The sequence below is a fragment of the Dendrobates tinctorius genome, unplaced genomic scaffold (genome assembly GCF_039654945.1).
Source record: "Dendrobates tinctorius isolate UK_male_01 unplaced genomic scaffold, ASM3965494v1 ptg000068l, whole genome shotgun sequence".
Taxonomy (NCBI): domain Eukaryota; kingdom Metazoa; phylum Chordata; class Amphibia; order Anura; family Dendrobatidae; genus Dendrobates; species Dendrobates tinctorius.
In genome coordinates, this window is record NW_027361736.1 from 2824313 (window position 1) to 2847446 (window position 23134).

The 23134-nt window shown below is 45.2% G+C and overlaps 1 protein-coding gene and 1 long non-coding RNA gene across 6 annotated transcripts in view; one reads left to right on the plus strand and one right to left on the minus strand.

The window, feature by feature from the left end:
* The window catches only part of ADK (adenosine kinase), a 569255-nt gene that overhangs the window by 246731 nt on the left and 299390 nt on the right, over window positions 1-23134 (plus strand). The gene's annotated exons all lie outside the window — the stretch shown is intronic.
* The window catches only part of LOC141095167 (uncharacterized), a 41752-nt gene continuing 33720 nt past the window's right edge, over window positions 15103-23134 (minus strand). Inside the window, exons 2-3 of the long non-coding RNA XR_012233324.1 lie at window positions 20506-20629; window positions 15103-17719 (exon numbers count right to left, since the gene is read on the minus strand). This is a non-coding gene — a long non-coding RNA (uncharacterized lncRNA). The remainder of the gene's footprint in view (window positions 17720-20505; window positions 20630-23134) is intronic.

The window sequence follows — 23134 nt, forward strand, 5'->3', positions numbered from 1 at the left end:
CCTGTAGTTATCTATAAAAGTTTGAAGATTACACCTTCCGTTCTGCCTGTCACAAAAGATGTACAACAGGATTTGTCCGCGTTCAGTTTGGCCTGCAGCAGCAGGCATTTTCCAGGGGCACCACGTGGAGGAACGGACTCACCCCCATACACTGCTTAGTCTTCTTTTGCTTATAAGTTAGATATCTTTTGCTCTGATTTTTAATCTTATGCTTAATGTTATTCTGCTTTTGGTTATTCTGATTTTTGTTCTTCTGCTTCTTGGTCTTCTGTCTCTTGTTGTTCTGCATCTTGGTGGTTGTGTTCATGTTCTTTGTCCTCTTGGTCATCTTCTTCAGGGTCATCTTTTTGGTCTTCTTTGGTGTGGTCTTCAGGGTCGTCGGCTTCATTGTCGTCGTCGGGGAGATCCAGAGTGAGAACCAAAAACCATTTCCACCAGCTTGAACTTGGAAAAGTAGCAGAAGGTACAAGAAGGCTGAGGAACTGCCGAGAACCAGCTGACGGTGCTGGAAACCGGAGGGGCAGCAGAAGGAACAGGAGCCAATGGCACATCCGTGGACCAGCTGACGGTGCTGGAACCCGGTTTCTAAGCAGGAGGTACCTGTGCTAGAAAGCACTACCAAGGACCAGCAGACGTTGCGGGAACTCGGATACCGAGAAGGAGGCACCTAGGACAATGGCACTGCCGAGACCCAGCTGACGGTGCTGGAACCCGGAGGGGCAACAGAAGGAACAAGAGCCAATGGCACTACCGAGGACCAGCTGACTGTGCTGGAACCCGGTTACTAAGCAGGAGGTACCTGTGCTAGAAAGCACTACCAAGGACCAGCAGACGTTGCTGGAACTCGGATACCGAGAAGGAGGCACCTAGGCCAAAGGCTCTGCCTGGAACCAGCTGATGGTGCTGGAACCCAGAGGGGTAGCAAAAGCTACAAGTCAATGGAACTACCGAGACCCAGCTGACGGTGCTGGAACCCGGAGGGGCAACAGAAGGAACAAGAGCCAATGGCACTACCAAGGACCAGCTGACGGTGCTGGAACCCGGTTACTAAGCAGGAGGTACCTGTGCTAGAAAGCACTACCAAGGACCAGCAGACGTTGCTGGAACTCGGATACCGAGATGGAGGCACCTAGGCCAAAGGCTCTGCCTGGAACCTGCTGACGGTGCTGGAACCCGGAGGGGTAGCAGAAGCTACAAGAGTCAATGGAACTACCGAGACCCAGCTGACGGTGCGGGAACCCGGAGGGGTAGCAGAAACTACCCCTGAAAAACAGCGTTGCAAGGCCGCGAGCCGGCTGCAATTACCGAAACACACAGTCCTACAGGGGGTGCTTGTCCTATTGGCACTACGGAACCAGCCTTTATTACCAGAACCCGCAGCCCACATAGGAAACACCTAAACTGCAGGCACCATAGACTCGGCTAACCCGACCGCAACATGACTGGACAACGTTTTGGTGGCAAAGTGACGTCGACACTACCCGGAAACAGCAGGCGTGCTGGAACCAGGATGGGCAGGTGGGAGTACCCGTGCCAAAGACACTGCCGAGGACCAGCTGACGGAGCTGGAACCCGGATGGGTAGAAGAAGCTGCAAGAGCTAATGGCACAACCGTGGACCAGCTGGAACACGGTTACTAAGCAGGAGGTACCTGTGCTACAAAGCACTACCAAGAACCTGCTGACGTTGCTGGAACTCGGATACTGAGAAGGAGTCACCTCAGCCAAAGGCACTGCCGAGAACCAGCTGACGGTGCGGGAACCCGGAGGGGTAGCAGAAACTACCCCTGAAAAACAATGTTGCAAGGCCGCGAGTCGGCCGCAATTACCGAAACACACAGTCCTACAGGGGGTGCTTGTCCTATTGGCACTACGGAACCAGCCTTTATTACCAGAACCCGCAGCACACATAGGAAGCACAGAAACTGCAGGCACCATAGACTCAGCTAACCCGACCGCAACACGACTGGACAACGTTTTGGTGGCAAAGTGACTTTGACACTACCCGGAAACAGCAGGCGTGCTGGAACCAGGATGGGCAGGAGGAAGTACCAGTGCCAAAGACACTTCTGAGCAGCAACTGACGATGTTGGAGCCCAGGGTCAATCAGGGTGTAGGCTGATGCCTAATTTCATCAAGTTGAATTTGTGTTGTTGACTACTACTCATTTTAACCGTGCTCCAATTAGGCCTCTGGCTCCAGTGTCTCTAGTATTTACCTTGGCCTCCCACACCACCAGTTGATGTTCAAAAGTGCGGTCTGCACAATCAACACTTGTTCCTGTGCTACTGGTGCTCAGTAACGTCAGTTGATCCCCTGATGTGTGTCCGGCAATGTCTCCTGCTCTGTCCACATTCCCACATGGCATTTGTGACTCCTCATCCTCCACCTCTTCCAAAACCTCCTCCCTTAGTGCTTGCAGTGTTTTTTGAAGCAGGCAGATAAGGGGGACAGTCATGCTGACTAGTGCATCATCTGCACTCGCCATCCGCGTGGAATCATCGAAGGCACGCAAAACGTGGCAGATGTCCTTCATAGAGGCCCACTCAGTGGTGCTGAAGTGTGACCGGCGCACAGTGTGACTTGCTTGCGCCTGATGCAGCTGGTACTCCTTTACTGCTGCCTGCTGCTCACACAACCGCTCCAACATGTGTAACGTTGAATTTCACCTGGTGGGTAAGTCACATATGATGCGATGTTCCGGAAGGCGTAATCGGCGCTGCAGAGGTGCAATGCGCGATCTTGCCGTACTGGAACGCTGCAAGTGAGCGCACTCTATGCGGACCTTGTGCAGCAGTGCATCAAGATCCGGATAGTCCCTCAGAAAGCTCTGCACGACCAAGTTGAGCACATGTGCCAGACATGGGATGTGAGTGAGTTTGCCTAGGCCCAGAGCTGCCACAAGATTTCGGCCATTGTCACACACTACCAAGCCTGGCTGGAGACTCGCTGGCACAAACCACACGTCGCTCTCCTGCTTGATGGCATTCCAGAGCTCCTGCGCTGTGTGGCTTCGATTTCCCCAATGAAATTAATTTCAGTATGGCCTGTTGACGTTTGGCCACGGCTGTGCTCATATCGGTTGTAACAGGCTCCTCCAGTGCTGATTCTGAGGAACTGGAGTATGAGGAGGAGTCAATGTGTACAGACTGGATTCCTGCAATCCTTGGAGTTGGCAGAACACGTACAGCGCCACTCAAGATCTTTACCCGGCCCCACAACATTGACCCAATGGGCAGTGAGGGAAGGGTTTCGTCCCTGTCCATGGGTACTGGTCCACGCATCGGTGGTTAGGTGGACCTTGCTACTGACGGCGTTTAGTAGCGCATGTTTAATTTTTGCCTCCACGTGCTTTTGCAGGGCAGGGACGGCTTGCCTGCTGAAATAAAAGCAGCTGGGCATGGTGTATTGTGGGACTGCCAATGCTATGAAGTTCCTGAAGGTGTCATTCTCCACCAGCCTGAATGAGAGCATTTCAAGGACCAGTAACTTTGCAATGCCAGTATTCAGAGTCTGTGCTCGGGGATGGTTTGCCGAGTATGGCCTCCTTTTCTCCCATGCCTGTGCTACCGATGGCTGTAGAGTGGCCTGGGAGTGTGAGGATGAACAGGAACGTGGTGCTGTAGGTGGAATGTCACTGGGTCTCTGGACAACAGTGCCAGAGGTTCTTCCATGGCAATCCTGTGAGGAAGCCGAACCAGCTGTGTGTGAGCTGGAGGAAGAGGCTACAACACGAGCTGAAGAGGTGGTAGGTGGTGCTGTAGGTTGGCCTACGTCTTCATGTGTCGTAACTCCACCACGTGTTTGGTCCGCACATGTATCCACATATTTGTGGTATTGAGGTTGCTGACACTTTTCCCTCTTTCGACTTTCTGATGACACAGCTTGCATTTGACAAAGCAAATGTCATCTGCAACTGTGTCAAAAAAGGACCACGCACTGCAAGTCTTGGGAGTGCCTGTTTTGACTTTTGGAAGAGGAATGCTCCTAACGGGTGCTGAAGTGGAGGCTACAGGCAACCAAGTCTGCCCCCTCCCTCTCCCTCCTGTTTTGGCTGTTCGGGGAATCTCTTCCTCAGAGCTGCTCCCACCACCTTCCTGTTCCTCACGCCATGATGGGTCAAGGACCTCATCATCTACACTCCCCTCTTCAAACACCTGCTTCTCCTGGGTAGTCTCGCCCGGACCGTACACACCAGAAAGTGGCACCTGAGTCTCATCATCATCTGATGTGTACTGAGGTGTGCTGACCATAGGCACTGGCCCACCTGCCTCTTCAGATTCAGAGGGAAAAAGCAGTTGCGCATCACTGCACACTCCCTCTTCACATTCTTGAATGCTGCTTGGCTGGCCCCCTCTATCCAAGCCAACAGATTCAGAGAACAGAAGTAGACTGTGATGGCTCCTGTACAGGCCTCTCTGACTGCCTGGGCAATTTGGCAGGTGGTGAAGAGACAGATGGTTGCTCTTCAGTGCTCTGGCCCTGAGAGGACGTGAAAGTAATTGAAGTCGATGCGTTAGCTGTCATCCATCCGACAACGGCTTCAATTTGTTGGTCACGCAGCAGTGGGGTATGGCGAGGTCCTACAAAGCTGCGCATAAAGGACTGTTGCCTGGTAAAACTGGGGAATGCTGACTCACTGGTGCCTGCAGCAGGCACAGAATCCCCACGTCCTCTCCCTGCTGAATCCCCACGTCCTCTCCCTGCTGCAACTCCACGCCCACGAGCCTTACTCCCTGCATTCTTCATCTTGGTAGTCTGATAAAGATAGGCAGAAAAGTAGAAAGGGGGGGCTTAGTGTGCTTATTCCTGAACAGCTGCTAACAGGTATTAGAAACACTAATTTTATAAAGTGTGTGGACTACACTTTAATAGGAGCTAATGTGGCCTACACAACTGTCAAGTGGAGTATTTGGTGAACTTTATTTTGTTTTTTGATGTTTTTTTTTTTTTTTCAAAAAAACAAAGGATGTGACAAAAGATTTGATAGCGATAGCATCACAAACTTTTTGGAGCTATTACAATGCAGAAAGGTAACCTACAATGCAAAAGATGAGGCTCCAAAAAATAGGGTAATACTAATCTGGCTGCGCCTGCAGGGCACCAGCCAGAAAAAAGGCTCCTCTATCTACTATATAGTGTTTGCAACCAACCAATGTAGATGGATACGGATGGATGCACACTAATAGGAGAATTAATGAAAAATGAGCTGCTATAAAAGACATGTTCACAGACTTACCAGTGGAAAAGCCACAAATGCAAGCTTGTGTCCCTGTTGGAGGAAAAGTTGCAAAATCTCGAAGAGAGGTTAGCTACGTTGAAGATCATTAAGGAAGGTGAAGAGTTCTTGGACAGAGCAGAATTATCTCTTCATGTTACAGAAAGAGAAGAAATTCGAAGTGCACCTGAAGAAACAGAGGAATGGAGACATGTGTCCCAGAGAAGCAGGAGGATCAGGAGGCAGTCAGCACCCATACTGCTCAGGAACCAGTACCAGGCTCTCACGTAGGAAAACGATGAAGATATACATCAGGATAAGACTTTGCCAACAAACAGCAACCTTGTACGCCTTCAGAGTCCTCCTGGATGGAGAAAGAAAAATGTTGTGAAGAAGAAACGGAGAGTGGTGGTCATGGGGGATTCCCTGTTGAGAGGAACAGAGGCCGCTATCTGCAGACCGGATATAACTTCAAGAGAAATGTGCTGTCTTCCAGGTGCAAAAATTAAAGATGTGTCTGACAGGATATCAGGACTATTCAGACCTACAGATGACTACCCATTCCTGCTACTACATGTTGGGACAAATGACACCGCAAGAAATGACCTGGAAACCATCTGCAGAGACTTTGAAGACTTAGGCAAGAAAGTGAAAGAACTGGGAGCGCAGGTGGTCTTCTCTTCCATCCTCCCAGTGGATGGCCATGGAACAAGGAGGTGGAATAAGATTCTGCAGGTGAACAACTGGCTACGTCGGTGGTGCCGTCGGTAACGATTTGGATTTATGGATCACGGAATGAATTACCTTTACGATGGACTACTTGCTAGAGATGGGGTGCACCTTACGAAGACTGGAAAACATGTATTTGGAAGTCGCCTTGCTACACTTGTAAGGAGAGCTTTAAACTAGAACAACATGGGAAGGGAAGCAAAAGACCTGAAAAAGCCATACACCTGACAAATGCTATTGAGAACTCTGCTATTAGAAGTGGAAAGGAAGAACAAAGACAAAAGAATCTAATTAATAAAAAAATTGGAGAAAGAGAAACCAATCACAAACTAAAATGTTTCTATACTAATGCACAAAGCATGGGCAACAAACAAGGAGAATTGGAACTACTAACACAGGAAAAGAAATATGATGTCATTGGAATCACTGAAACTTGGTGGGACGATACACATGTTTGGAATACAAGACTAGAAGGATACAACTTATTTGCAAGAAACAGACTTGATAAACGAGGAGGAGGTGTTGCATTGTATGTTAGAAACGCGTATATCTGCACAGAGATTGAAGCTTCAGAGACTGGGAGTTCTGTGGAAACTGTTTGGGTAAGAATACAAGGACAGAACAATGGAAAGGACACCATTGTAGGCATTTACTACAGGCCGCCTGTGCAAGCTGAAGATATGGATGAACTCTTTATGCATCAAATGGCCAAGTTCTCCAAAAAATATGACATAGTTGTCATGGGAGATTTCAACTATACAGACATTTGTTGGGAATCTCTCTCAGGCAAAACTAACAGGTCAAGGAAATTCTTATCCTCTCTTGCTGACAACTTTATCTTCCAAAAGGTAGGGGAGAGAATAAGGGGAACTGCTACCTTGGATCTAATCCTTATTAACAGGGAGGAAATGGTTGAGGTAAAAGTGGCTGGGACCCTAGGAGGTAGCGACCATGCTATTTTAGAATTTTGGATAACTAGAGGAGGAAGACCTGTGAAGACTCAGACGTCAAGGTTAGATTTCAAAAAGGCAGATTTTAAGGGATTCAGAAAGAGAATTGGAGGGATCCAATGGCTGGATATCCTTAAAGACAAAAATGTCCAGGAAGGATGGGAAATCTTGAAAAATGAAATTCTCAAAGCACAATTGTTAACAATTCCGAAAAGAGGGAAGAATAGCAAGCATTTAAGGAAACCAGGATGGATGAACACAGAACTTAAGCACATGCTAAAAAGGAAGAAAAAAATGTTTATAAAATGGAAAGAGGGAGGCATATCTAAAGAAGAATATAATGCTGTCTGCAGAACCTGCAGGGCACAAATCAGATTAGCTAAAGCTGAAAATGAATTGAGGCTTGCAAGAGATGTCGAAAGCAATAATAAAGGATTTTGGGGATATGTCAAAAGTAAAAGAAAAGTCCAAAGATGCTATAGGATTTTTACAGGATGAAAATGATGAAATGGTAAGACAGGATGTTGAGAAGGCCGAACTTTTAAATTCCTATTTTGCATCTGTTTTCTCTCAGAAAGGAAATGTAACATCAACTGTTCTTCACTGTCCTATTAAGGGAATAGAAGAATCCAGGATATCTATAAACAGAAAGATAGTGAGGAAACACTTAGCTAACGTACATGAATTCAAGACTCCAGGTCCAGATGAATTACACCCCAGAGTACTGAAGGAGATAGCAGAAGAAATTTTTGAACCCCTCTCCATAATCTTTGAAAATTCTTGGAGAACAGGAGAAGTCCCAGAAGACTGGAGAAGAGCAAATGTTGTTCCTATCTTCAAAAAGGGGAAGAAGGTGGACCCAGGCAACTATAGGCCGGTGAGTCTGACTTCTATACCAGGAAAGATCTTTGAACAGATTATTAAACAACATGTATGTCAGTACCTGGATAAGAATGAAGTGATTAAACAGAGTCAGCATGGGTTTGTAACTAATAAGTCATGTCAGACTAACTTAATTTCCTTCTATGACGGAATCACTGATTGGGTGGATCAAGGAAATGCTGTAGATATAGTATATCTTGACTTCAGCAAAGCATTTGACAAAGTATCTCATACAATCCTTATTGAAAAAATGACTAAGTATGGAATGGACAAGGCAACTGTTAGGTGGATTCATAACTGGCTTAGTGATCGGACCCAAAGAGTGGTCGTAAATGGCTGCACATCCAGTTGGAAGAATGTGTCAAGTGGGGTACCACAGGGCTCTGTCCTGGGCCCTGTATTGTTCAACATCTTTATCAATGATTTAGATGAAGGAATTGAGGGTAAACTGATGAAATTTGCTGATGACACAAAGCTAGGAGGGATAGCTAATACTAGAGAAGAGAGAGAGAGGATTCAAAAAGATATAAATAAACTGGAGAAGTGGGCAGCAACTAACAGAATGGTTTTTAACAGGGAAAAATGCAAAGTACTACATCTGGGCAATAAAAATGAAAAAAGCATATACAAAATGGGAGGAATCGGGCTAAGCAACAGCACATGTGAAAAAGACTTGGGTATACTAATAGATCACAGACTGAATATGAGTCAACAGTGTGATGCAGCAGCAAAAAAGGCAAATGCAATTCTAGTATGTATTAACAGAAGCATACAGTCTAGATCACGTGAAGTCATTATTTCCCTCTACTCCTCTTTGGTCAGACCTCATCTGGAATATTGTGTCCAGTTTTGGGCACCACATTCTAAAAAAGACATCAACAAACTGGAGCAAGTTCAGAAAAGAGCGACCAGAATGGTGACCGGTCTGCAAACCCTGTCTTATGAGGAAAGGTTGCAGGATTTGGGAATGTTTAGTTTGCAAAAGAGAAGACTGAGAGGAGACTTAATAGCTGTCTACAAATATCTAAAGGGCTGTCACATTGCAGAAGGATCAACTTTATTCTCATTTGCACAAGGAAAGACTAGAAGCAATGGGATGAAACTGAATGGGAGGAGACACAGATTAGATATTAGAAAAAACTTTTTGACAGAGTGATGAATGAGTGGAACAAGCTGCCACGAGAAGTGGTGAGTTCTCCTTCAATGGAAGTCTTCAAACAGAGGCTGGACAGACATCTGACTGGGATGATTTAGCGAATCCTGCTTTGAGCAGGGGGTTGGACCAGATGGCCCAGGAGGTCCTTTCCAACTCTACGATTCTATGATTCTACATATGTATGAGGCAGTGACGCACGCTGAGCAGCCTACAAGCAGACGTGCCTGCAGGACACACTACAGCGTGAGCTGCACTCACACAGAGACCTCTCAGACAGCCGTGAACAGTGCAGAAAATTGGGCACTAGCACCGAAAGGCTGCAGAAAGGCTACGCTCTCTAATCCTATCGTGTCTGCAACCAACGTATATGGATACGGTTGGATGCACACTAATAGGAGAATGAAAAATTTGCAGCAAGAAAAAAAATTTGTGCGAGGCAGTGACGCTGAGCGTCCTACAAGCAGACGTGCCTGCAGGACACACTACATGGCGTGAGCTGCACTCACACAGACCTTGCAGACAGCTGTGACTAGCGCTGCTGCAAGGCAAAAGAAAGCTACACTTATTGAGAATGTAGCCTGGGTAAAGCACAATGTGATTTGTAAAATCGCTCTCTAACTGTCCCTCAGAGTCTTGAACAGCAGACTGTCCCTAACTGAATTCACAGCAGAGTGAACCCTAAATGGCGGCGGCAGCGGCTTTTATAGTGCATCATGACATCATTTCAGCAGCCAATCACAGCCATGCCATTAGTTAACATGCCTACTTGCCTAACCGGATGTGCCCACACTTCAGAGGATTGTCATTGGCTGAATCAAATCAAACTGGCTCATAGCATTATGGGAACTTCCGATTCCGGTATTCGATATCCTATAAGTATCGGAACTCAGTATCGGAATTCCGGTACTGCGAATATCGGCCGATACCCGATACTTGCGGTATCGGAATGCTGAACACTAATGAGTACCCATATTCATTTATTTTCTTTACTACTATTCCTCTCATATATGGATTGTAGAGTGACGGGCACTATTCAATTGCATAAAAATAAAAAATCAATAAAGTGCATAATGCAAAAATTGTTTGTAGAAAAGTGGATGCATAGTGCAGAAATGCTTATTATAAATAGTGCCAGGCAGTCTTCACAACACAAACATACATGAGCATCAGAACGACATGCCACAGGTTAAATGCTGAAGGACCACATGTAGGAATCCCCTTAACGCGCGTGTCGCATTATTGCTTCTTCCGAAGGGGTGTACTGTGATCTCAATTACTGGTCTTGTATAACCCCCTTGATGATGCAGTACCTGTCAGTGTAAGTCACAAAAAGTCAGCTATTTTAATTTTGGAGCAGAATCTGAGCTCTTCAGTAGTCATGTAATACAATTTTCAGACACGTTTCTCAGATTTTTTTTTTGTCACACAACTTTTCAGAGAAGTACTGTTGTGCAATAAATGTCTCCATGTGGCCGCAACCTAAAGCATGTTGGGATATAGATTTATAAAGGTCTGTGCACAATGGTGGTTAGTTCGATTTTTTTTTATTTAAGTTTGGATGACTTTAGGTTAGTAGATGCCCAGTATTAAAGCGAAGCAGTCTAAAGCTAAGTTCCCGTGATGAGTATTCGGTCCATTTCTGATAGTGCGTCTTACAGTTCCACCAATTGGATGGGATTTATGGAGATCTCTTGCCACTGTGCTTCTTTTTGCATAGCGTAAACTAAACTCTGCTGCGTGCTTGATTCCTCAACATGTCCGTTATCTTGTGATAAATACGTGTTTTATTTGTGGATTTTATTCTTGGGTGTGAATGAGATGAGTAAATTCTGCAGGTAAAAAACACGTGTTTTCCCTTCTCGTATAACAGCACCACCTGAGAGAGGGTATCCGCCCATCAAGGACAGAAAACCTACTGAATAAAAAGGTGTACCTTTCCTCCGCATCAGTTTGGTTTCCTGTCCTTGTGGGAACCTGCAAGAAAGCGGTACTTCACTTACCCCGGAGGGTGTCCAGGACTGGATGCCTTCCGAGGGTGAGGTAACACTGACCAGGAGGTTGGTGCGACGCTGTGCAGGCAGAGACCTCTTGAAACAAAGTCTCTATCAGGATCCTGTCAGCGTTGGTGGACTGCCATGGCTGAGCAGGGTAGCTCACCCAGACTATGGGGGGCTCGGGGTCCGAAACTACAGGGAAAGTTCAGACAACAGGACCTGCGATACTGAAGATAGAAAGAAGTACAAGGACCTACGATCATGTGACCACAGGGGGCGTGGCTTAGCGTCCTGTTGCAGGAGATGACTGTAGGATTCTATTACAGGAATCCTGGAGTACAGGCTAGGGAAACTCAGGTCAGACAAACGAGAGAGGTCATACACGGATATGGTGGCGCGGTACCAGAGGAACAGACAGAGAATAGTCAGAACGTAAGCAAAGAATCATACACCGAGATAGCAACGCAGTACAAGAGGGGAAATCAGAGTGTAGTCCGGTCCAAGGCAAGAGTCATACACGGAGATAGCAAAGTAGTACGAAGGGGACAGGCAGAACTCGTAACAGGGACAGAACAGGATCACAACCAAACAAGCATAAAGTATCACAATCACTAAGGACACCAGGGTCACACACTCGGCCAAGGTCTGAGTATAAGCGACAAGGGGTGAGCCCACAATGAGGCTATAAAAAGCCACCCAGAATCTGAGTGAGGCTGTGCAGATTAACCTCTAAACTACCTGATACCACGAACTCAGCAGATCATGACAGTCTCTGGCTGACACAAGGTCCCGGGACTGCGCACGCTGGTGTTGTGGGAGCGCCCCGGCAATGTGCTGGTATGAGGCCGGCATGCTCTGGCGACATGTGCGCCAGAAAGCGAGGCCTCCCGGGTCTGCGCGGGAAGCTGAACAGATATCTGTGTGACGTAGCGTGCCGGAAACTACAGTGACTATCCGGCTCTGCGCATGAGCGGAGCTGCTAAGGCTCCATGCCCACAGCGTGCTGGATTCAAACACCGGAAGGATGGGGCCAGATGAAGGTGACCTGGGCCATCCGATATAAAAGGGGATGTGCCCTGGAGTTTGGTGGCATTTCCTGCATCATGGATGGACAGCAGCAGCCACCAAGGCAGCAGCAGCATCCGATGCCACCCCTGCAGCAGCTACCATTGCAGTAGACACAGCAGCCGTTGCAGCGTCACCAGCAGCACTATTGCCAGGGAGGCAGTAGTGGCAGTCGGACAAGCAGCATGACCAGCCCACCTCCAGGGGGAGACAATCTTCTGAAACGATCCAACCTCTGTCTCCGGTACCGTAGATTGATCAGCTGAATGGTGAGTGAGCTAAGTGAAAGTGCACCATATTAAAACAGGCCCCCCTTTCTCCGTGTATTTTTTACTAGGAAAGGCCCGTGAAACATAGCTAGAAACAGAACAATAAGGAGTGTGCTCTGTGCAAGGGAAGTTTACCCAGCACTTACAGTAAAGGGCCTGTCACACTAAGATATCGCTAGCAATATCGCTATAACTAGTGACGTTATAGCGATATTGCTAGCGATATCTGTATGTGTGTGATACTTACCTACGACCGGCTCCCCCGCTGGTTATCGCTGATCGCGCGAGAACGTTCAGGACTGTTTCTCGTCGTCTGCTTCCTGCGGCGCTTCCTGCTGTGAGGACGAGCGACGCGTGGAGCTGGGCGGGAGGACGCAGGATCGCCTGGTGTGACAGGTAAGTAGCGACCCCCGTCCCCAGCGATGTCGCTAGTGAGATCTGCCTGTGTGGCAGCTCACTAGCGACCACTTAGCGATGTACCAGCGATCCTGAAGGGGCGTATTATCGCCCCTCGGGATCGCTGGTACATCGCTAAGTGTGACAGTACCTTAAGAGACTCTGTCCCGATTGCATACATTAGACGGTCTTGGAGGAAACTCTGGGGTTTGCTATGAACCTGAAGGCCATTATTAGATCAGAAGTCTAGGAGCCATCTAATGGGATCATAGAGAGGAGAGAAAATCAGATCTACAAGCTGAGAGATCAGTAACATTTAAAGGGGAGGATTCAGATGTTTCTGATTCCTCCTCTTCTGATAACGACATGGTGGGCAGACCCTGCTTTCCAGCTGAGGACACAGGCAAGCATAGCTGATTCTAAGACTATTAGAACAGTCCAGGACATTATGTTCAGCCTGGAGCAGAGGAAAAGGCGTTCCTTTCCAGTGAAAGAAAAAATCAACATGCTCATTAGTAGAGAGAAGAGGAGGCCGGAGAGGAGGGGTCCACTTACATCCTGTCAAAAAGGAGATATGCGCTTGACAAAGAGGAGACAGGCATATGGGAGAGAACTCCTAAGATCGACGTGGCGGTAGCGAAATCTGTTAAATCAATGTTGCCTTTTGAGGACCTAGACGCTCTCAAGGACCCCTTGGATAAGAAGGCAGAGGTTTTCCTGCAACAAACTTGGGAGTAGTCGGCAGGGTTATTAAAGCCGGCAATAGCAGCGACCTGCACGGCCAGGTCTATGATGGTGTGGCTGCAGCAGCTTGTCACCAGCTCAGGAACAACACCCCCTAGGGAGAAGACCTTGGCCGACCTTCCACTGTTGCAGGCAATAGCTGCCTTCTCGGCCGTCACCTCAGCAGATTCTGTCAGGTTAGAAGCCAGGTCTGTGAATCTATCCAATGCGGCCCTCAGAACTTTATGGCTCAAAAGCTGGCCAGGAGATGTCCAGTCCAAGGACAAACTATGTTCAGTCCCATGCAAAGGGAAATATCTTTTTGATCCGAGAAAAAAGCAGCGGATAAGAAAAAAGGCTTTCCCATTGTGTCTGTTCTTCAATTCAGGAGTTCCTTTCGTAGGAGAAGATATAACAGGAACAAACCCCCTAAAGAACAGGGAGATTGGAAGGACAAAAAATGAGAGAGAGGTTTCATGTTTGGGGGTCCATTGGCAGGAAGCTGAAAACCCTCTAAGTGATGGGCTTCCCCGGGTAGGAGGAAGGTTGTCCCACTTCCATCCTGCCTGGGAGGAAATCTCAGCCAACACCTGGATACTTAATATTACAAAACCAGGATTGAGACTAGAGTTCAGATCCACTCCCAGGCAAAGCTTCAAGATCTCGTACCCCAGGTCTTTGAAGGAACCGCAGGCCCTAGAGGCGGAGGTGTGAGAGTCTAAAGGGGGTTTTACACATAGCGATATCGCTATAACGTCACCGATTTTGTGACATTATAGCGTTATTGCTAGCGATATCGCTATGTGTGATACTTGCCTCCGACCGGCTCCCCCGCTGGTTATCGCTGATTGCGCGAGAATGTCCGGCTCCATTTTTCGTCGTCAGCTTCCTGCTGTGATGACGAGCGACGCGTGGAGGCGGGCGGGAGGACGTCTTCATCGCTGTGTGTGAAAGGTGAGTATTGTGCGCTGCGTAGCTGCTGCATCGCTGTGAGGTCTTTCTGTGTGAAAGCTCACTAGCGATCATTTAGCGATGCACCAGCGATCCTGACCGGGTCGGATCGCTGGTGCATCGCTAAATGTAAAGGGCCTTTACTGCAGAAGAAGGTCATGGTGGAGGTGCCTGTTAAGCAGCAGGGGAGGGGGTTCTATTCTCCCCTGTTTCTGATAAGGAAGCCCAACCAGTCATTCAGAACAATTATCAACCTGAGGGGTCGCAACAAGTTCCTGGTCTACAGACCGTTTAAGATTGTCAATAAAATCATCAATAAAGATCTTGTTCCCAGGCTGCTGCATGAGTGTGTTAGACTTGAACGACTCATGCAACCATGTTCCCATCCATCAGAGAGACCATCAGTACCGGAGGGTAGCAGTGTATATAGCAGACAATTCAAACACTTCCAATACAGGGCTCTGCTTTTCTGTCTGTCCATGACCCCAAGAGTTTTCACCAAAATAATTCTGGAGGTAACTGCGCATTTGTGAGAACGAAATGTGTTGATGGTGCTGTATCTGGACATTTTTTTTAGTAATCGGCAGGACAGAGGAGGATTGCAGTTGTCAACAGAGGCTCATCCAGGCCACTATGTCACGGCTAGGTTGGATGATAAATATGGAGAAGTTCAGACTACAGCCCTGTCTTAACGAGTCAATATGATGGACTTATGGTCCTTACATACGTAGCGCTCACTAATATACTAATTAGGCAAGAGACAAGAAGTCTGTGCTCAGTAAAACAATAGTATTTTATTCTATTGAAATCAGAGATATTAATGAATTAACATATAAATTTGCACATGAATTTTAGCAGCACTAGTCTAACATTACATGATCAATACATCATCTATTCATAGAGAAAGTAAGCATCAATATATTACCGGATATTGTAGCATCACTCCTCTATCGGGGGACTCGATTGGCGAGGAGGAAATATCCCGTAAAACTCCATCACAGAAGATATGCATCCATAAGTCTCCTGGAACGTCCCTGCTCGCCAGTGGAAATTCCCTCAGTTATATACAAACTGTTCCTAGATATGAATCTAGTCCTGCGCACTACAACTTCTACAAGTAATGTTTACACAAGCTGTACAGCTGCGCAGTGAACATTTCAACTCGTGCTCTGCTCGTGTTACGCAAGCGCTGTATGGTTGTTTTTCACATTCCTTCTGCATGTTGTAATCATGTACTCAGAGAGGTCATTCAGCGGTCAAATCCCCAGTCTCTGGTAATGTTGTACTGAATACTTTTGAAAAGGAATAATAAGACCCGTGATCACCTACCTACCATCTGGATACCTTTTCTAATATCAATCATACATCATTCATATCACATAAGTATCACAATCGGTCCTTGAGCATGGGAATTATTTTCCACTTCCATAGGTCACCATCAGTACTTTTGGTTTCCTATAGAATATTTTGTATGCCATATAGCAATTCCACATTGAAAGGAGTATTACTATTATGGAAAGTACCAACACAGGGTGAATGATCCAATTTAGCATCTTTTGAGCTGAGGGAGAATGACCCATGAATATATCATACCAATGACGAGAAGTAGCATCAGCTATTATAGACCCCATTTTTACAATTTTTCCTACAACTATGGTAGTTCTAATTATATGCTGTTGTGTTTTATTTAAAACAGAAAGCATCTTCATACCTTCTTCTGAATGCGTAATAACATCTCTTAATTTAGTCATATTTAATTCCCAATTGTTTACTTCTAAAAGTTTAGGGTTCCACTGAACCGTTTCTTGTATAACTTGATCAGGAGTTAGTAAGAATGTGTGATTTTCCCATCGTATTGTGGATACATCCTTCAAACATCCTACAAAGGGAGTTTGCATATCTGGTATTATAGGGGTATCTGTTACCACACAAACTTCTTGTCAAGCTATTTCTACTAACAATTTGAATGTTATAGGTAAAACAGTGAATTCACAGATATTAACGGTATTTTGCAATATACAAGGTTCATATACTGTAGAATGTAATCTGCAAATCTTTCCGTCCAAAGTATCCTCACATAAACTTAAATCATGTGTTCTATTGTTAACATCAATATACATACCATACATGGTAGGCATCCAAAACCATTGTGACCCTGGGGGCCCCAATAATAATGGTAATACAACATACCTACACATTATTTGTTGATTTGTTACATTGTATATATATATAATATACCTTGACAACTTGTATCACTGCAAATCATTTTAGGGACTTCAGTTTTTAACCATGAAGTTTTTGAAATTGTTTTATTAAATACGGTCCTCCAAACTTTTTCATTCCCTGTCATTAATTTGCATTGTAGTTTTCTGCTGCATTTGATATATGGTCTGCAATGTACAAGTGGTCCAATTCAAAGCTTTACTTATATTAGACCCTGCTTCAAAGTTAAAATTATTTGAAGCATTCTGCATAGCTAATAAAAACTGATCTACTCCGGTGGCTTGAGTCCATGGCTGCCATATAGTAGGCATCCATTTTCCTTGTAAAGTCAAAGCATTCTGTATATCCTTCCCTGCATTACTCATTCGATTGGCCAGAGCCTCTATATCAAAACCATTTAAAGTTCCAGTTACTATACCATATGCTCCCATTAATGTATCATACCATGATCGCTTATTTCGAATGGGGCATGGGTGTGTGGGAGGAAAGGTAACTACAACTGAAACAACGGTTTTCCGAGATTGGGTACCAGTTTTTATACAGGATGTTGGGATTCTTTTCATATGTCCCGGATCAATCTTTGAAGCATTTGTTTGAATTATTCTTAAGTACCATCTTAAGCTAGATACTCCTCCCCATACACCACCATCCGTCCTATTTGGCTTAGGGTTAATAGCTATTACCCTATTTGTCATATTGGCACATACTATTAGTTTAGTTCTATTTAGCTGAAAACTAAAATTTGTAGCATTTAGTCCTTTATCAGAATAATTAGCAAATACTGTCCAATTTATTCCAACATTTGGAGGTTTCATTAACAGTTTGTCTGTCTTCCTCCCAGCAAGCAATATTTTCTTCTGCTGCAACTTGTACAGTTCCCGTGTCATTCGTTAGCACTGTAAAAGGCCATGGTCGTCGTCCTGGATAGTCATAGGGTGGGGGTTCTTCATATAGCGGCCCATACATCCACAATGCTATTGTGTTTATTAGCGTCAAGTTCACGTTGAATACCTATGTTCCATTATTTGATACATTATAAACATTCCAATCTCCAGGCCTTGGCAAGGGAGGCACCTGTTCTGTAGTCAAATTAACTCCGGGGGTCCATGTATCAACGACCCAACACAGCCCTCCAAGGATTCCAAGGCACCACTGTTAAAGCATCTACAATTTAAATAAAGAGAGTTATTCTCGCAAGTAACATTTTTCTTGTGGGATGTATTCCCACTTTTCCTGCCCTGGTCTCATGATCAATAGGGTACGGTCTTTCCCAATGGCAATAACCTCTGCCGCAGATGGCGGTCCTTGCCTATTTTGTACCCAAATTTTTGCTCCAACATTGGTCACATCAGATAACCCAAATCCTTTATCCCCCCTCATAGACAGTTCTAGAGGAGCTTGTCCTTCAATTGATTGAGCAAGATCAATTTGAATCACTAACATTTGAGCCATTTTTTGTCCTTTAGCAATAACCAATGGCTCTATTCCCAAATTTATTATTAGGACTTTAATTTCCCCTTGATAGTCAGCATCAATGACTTCTCCTACCACTACTTCCCCTTTTAGAGCAAAACTAGAGCGAGTGGCCAACTGACCATAATGTCCCTTGGGTATCTGACACCCTAATCCCGTTGAGATTGTTGTACCTCCAGGTAAGACTGTTCCAATCACTTCTATTGCACGGAGATCTAATCCCGCAGACAAAGGAGTTGCCCTCTCAGGGGTTTTGGCGTCTTGAGTTATCTTCCACCAGGTAATTGTATGTACCACATGTGCCTCATGTACTGTAAGGTTTGGTGTCAGCATCCTCATTAGTGGTGTCATGGAATTAGTAATAGGCCTGTTGTTAATGATTTGTAATGCCTCACTTAAATTGTCTCTCCACTGGCCATATTCTCCTTCTACACCGTACACTTTCTTTAATGTGGATTTCAAAATCCCATTCATTCTCTCCACTAACCCTGCTGCTTGTGGATAGTATGGCATGTGATATACCCATTGAATATTATGCTCATTAGCATAGTCTTTTACTTGTTGGCCAGTGAAGTGTGACCCATTGTCAGTTTGTATTTGTAATGGAACACCATAATATTGGGTGGTAATCTCTAAAGTTCTAAGTGTACTCCATTGTGTAGCTGCTTTGCAGGGGAAACCAATCAGTAGTCCTGAATATGTATCTACAGTCATGGCCAAAAGTTTAGAGAATGACACAAATATTATATTTTCACATGATCTGCTGACCTCTGGTTGTTATGTGTGTTTGTCAGATGTTTTTATCACATACAGAAATATAATTGCAATCAGATTATGAGTAACAAAAGGTTATATTGACAGAATGACTTAATGCAGCAAGTCAATATTTGCAGTGTTGACCCTTCTTCTTCAGGACCTCAGCAATTCTCCCTGGCATGCTCTCAATCAACTTCTGGATCAAATCCTGACTGATAGCAGTCCATTCTTGCAAAATCAATGCTTTTATTTTGTCTGAATTTGAAGGTTTTTGTTTGTCCACCCGTCTCTTGATGATTGACCACAAGTTCTCAATGGGATTAAGATCTGGGGAGTTTGCAGGCCATGGTCCCAAAATCTCTGTTTTGTTCCCTGAGCCATTTAGTTATCACCTTTGCTTTATGGCAAGGTGCTCCATCATGTTGAAAAAGGCATTGTTGATCGCCAATCTGCTCTTGGACGGTTGGGAGAAGTTGCTCTTGGAGGACATTCTGGTACCATTCTTTATTCATGGCTGTGTTTTTAGGCAAGACTGAGAGAGAGCCCATTCCCTTGGCTGAGAAGCAACCCCACACATGAATGGTTTCAGGATGCTTGACAGTTGGCATGAGACAAGACTGGTGGTAGAGCTCACCTGGTCTTCTCCGAATAAGCCGTTTCCCAGATGTCCCAAACAATCGAAAAGGGGATTCATCAGAGAAAATGACTATACCCCAGTCCTCAGCAGTCCACTCCCCATACCTCTTGCAGAATATCAGTCTGTCCATGATGTTTTTTCTGGAGAGAAGTGGCTTCTTTGCTGCCCTCCTTGAGATCAGGCCTTGCTCCAAGAGTCTCCGCCTCACAGTGCGTGCAGATGCACTCACACCTGCCTGCTGCCATTCCTGAGCAAGCTCTGCACTGCTGGTAGCCCGATCCCGCAGCTGAAACACTTTTAAGAGACGGTCCTGGCGCTTGCTGGTCTTTCTTGGGCGCCCTGGAGCCTTTTGGCAGCAAGGGAACCTCTCTCCTTGAAGTTCTTGATGATGCGATAGATTGTTGACTGAGGTGCAATCTTTCTAGCTGCGATACTCTTCCCTGTTAGGCCATTTTTGTGCAGTGCAATGATGACTGCACGTGTTTCTTTAGAGATAACCATGGTTAACAGAAGAGAAACAATGATGCCAAGCACCAGCCTCCTTTTAAAGTGTCCAGTGGTGTCATTCTTAATCATGACAGATTGATCTCCAGCCCTGTCCTCATCAACACCCACACCTGTGTTAATGGAGCAATCACTGAAACGACGTTAGCTGGTCCTTTTAAGGCAGGGCTGCAATGATGTTGAAATGTGTTTTGGGGGATAAAGTTAATTTTCTAGGCAAATATTGACTTTGCAAGTAATTGCTGTTAAGCTGATCACTCTTTATAACATTCTGGAGTATATGCAAATTGCCATTAGAAAAAATGAAGCAGTAGACTTTGTAAAAATTAATATTTGTGTCATTCTCTAAACTTTTGGCCATGACTGTACAGCTGTACAAATGTATTTACATCCCCTGCTTTCACTGAGTGGACCAATAAAATCCATCTGCCAAATCTGTGCAGGTAATTGACCCCTTGCTATGTGTCCCATAACTGTGTGTGGTACTTCTCGTTTCTGTGAATGTTGGCATATTGGACATTGTATAATGACTTGCTTAATTATGTCCATGGTTAAGGGGACAACTCTTTCTTGGGCCCACCTGTAAGTGGCCTTTTCTCCCAGGTGTCCACTTTTGTTGTGCGCCCAAACAGCTGTACCGTGCAGCCATTTTTCTTTATCTTGATCAACTTCCGAAGTTTGCCTAATGGCGGCGGCTTTATCTGCTTCAGAATTAAACAAACGGTCAAGTGAGTCAGCAGGCATATGTGCATCAACATGAAAAACAGTAGTAGGTGTGGTTTGTACCATTTCTTCTATAAACTCCCACACCACCTTCCCCCACACTTCCTTACCATGGATGAGCCAATTATACTTTTTCCATCCCATCATCCAAGTTGCAAGTCCATTAGCTACAGACCATGAGTCTGTGAAGAGATGGCATTCCCTTCCTTGCTCAAAACTTAATGCCAAAAAGATAGCATACAATTCTGCATATTGACTACTTTTACCATCACCTTCCATGACCAGATGTTTTTCCAATCTGGGGTTATAAGCCACACTTTTCCAATGTCGTTTTCCATTGACATATCGGGCTGATCCGTCTGTAAACCAAGCATGTTGCTGTTGCTGCTCAGTTAGATCTTCATACGATTTTCCCCATTTGACAGGAGATTCCTCTAACATAGTAGATTGTAAAGGGGACTTCACTCCCTCCCCTATCTCAGGCATTTTCTCATGAAGGGAGGCGATCCCGCCTTCACCTTTCTTTGCTCTTTCAGAAATATACCATTTCCATTTTATGATACTTTGTTCTTGTGCGTGTCCTACCCTATTTGTTTTAGGGTTAGACAATACCCATTGCATGATGGGTATTGCTGGTCTTAAAAGAACCTCATGTCCTTAAGTCAATTGTTCAGTTTCCACTAATGACCAATAGCAGGCCAACAATTGTTGTTCAAATGGAGTATATTTTTCTCCAGTGTCGGGGAGTTTTCGATTCCAAAACCCTAAGGGGACTCTTTTTTTTTTTTCCCTCTTGTTTCTGCCAAAGTGACAATTGGCATACAAATTCTGCACTGATACATGTAATTCTACACTCCCCGTCATCATTGGCCACAAATCTACAGCCTGTTGTATGGCTTCTTTTACCATTTCAAATGCAGTTTGTTGTTCCTCTCCCCAATGAAATTCATATTTCTTTCTAGTCACTTTATACAATGGAGCTAGCATCTGTCCCAAATGAGGTATATTGTCATGATCCCAGTGCAGGTTTTTGAGCTGCACACCGGGGGTTAATGTCTGGAGCTCTGTGCAGGTTTTGACCTGCACATTTGGGGTTAATGATTGTGGCCTCTTTCTGGTTCTGGGAGAGCTTCATAAACCCCTGGGTAGCTTCAATCCCTGCCAGTTATACTTTTGCCTTTGGCCGAGTGTACTGACCCCCGTGTGCCTGTTTGTTGCTATAGCTTGTTTATATGGTTCTGACCCGATTCTGTTTCCCGTTGTGAGTTTGCCTGTTGATTTTGTACTGCGTTATTATCTGTGTATGACTCATTGCCTGTGACTTGACTACTCTATGCTCGCCCCTCTTGTACCTTGCAACTATCTGTGTATGACTCATTGGCTACGTCCTGACTATTCTCACTGTCTATGCCCCTTGGTAACTTTGTCTCGCAGTTACTCTGCTAGGAATTGTTTTGCAGCTCCTAGCTCTGTGGAGTTTAGGCCACGCCTCTAGCAGTGACATGCTTCAGGTCCTGCGGGTGTGAAGTACACATCTACTCAGTTGCTGCCCGCTCCACAGGTAGCTTTGAGCACTGTTCGCTTTACTCAGGACACGCACACTGGCTCAGTGAGCAAGTTCAGTGCGGTGTCTCTGACATATATGTTGTCTCCAAAATCCAAACAATCCAATATATGATTGAGTTTCATGCTTAGATTTAGGAGTAGGGAAATTGATGATTTTCTGTTTAGCTTTTGGCAAGTTTTCCCTATGTCCTTTGTTCCATTGAATTCCTAAAAATTTTACAACTTGAGACGGTCCTTGGACCTTGGCATCATTAATCTCCCATCCCTTGTTTCGCATGTGAGATATCAATTTATACAACTGATCCTTCACTGACTGTTCATCATTACCCTGTATCATTATATCATCGATATAATGTGAAAATTGCATTTCAGAGGGCAAAGGAAACACATCCAGGTGTTCTGCCACCGTCCGGTGACAAATAGTAGGACTGTGTAGCCATCCTTGTGGCAACCTGGTAAAAGTGTATTGTCTTCCCAACCAGGTAAATGCGAATTGATCTTGAGATTTTTCCTCTATGGGAATTGTAAAGAACGCATTAGCCAAATCAATCACTGCATACCAGGTACCGCTATGACTTTGCACATTTTCTACTATAGTAATAGTGTCCGGTACTGCAGCTGTTAGTGGGGGAGTATATTTGTTCTATTCTCTATAATCCACAGTGATACGCCAGGAGCCATCACTCTTTTTCACTGGCCAGACAGGATTGTTCCAAGCAGTAGTGGTTGAACGCATTACTCCAGCGTCAACCAAATTTTTGATTGTTTCAGTAATTTCCTTATGTCCTCCTGGAATTCGGTATTATTTCATAGCTACCATTTTTGTAGCCGGGGGAACGTGTATAGGTGGCATTTTCACGTTTCCAACTACCACAGGTCTCATTTGGATTTCACCTGTTCTGACTCCGAAGGAAAATTTT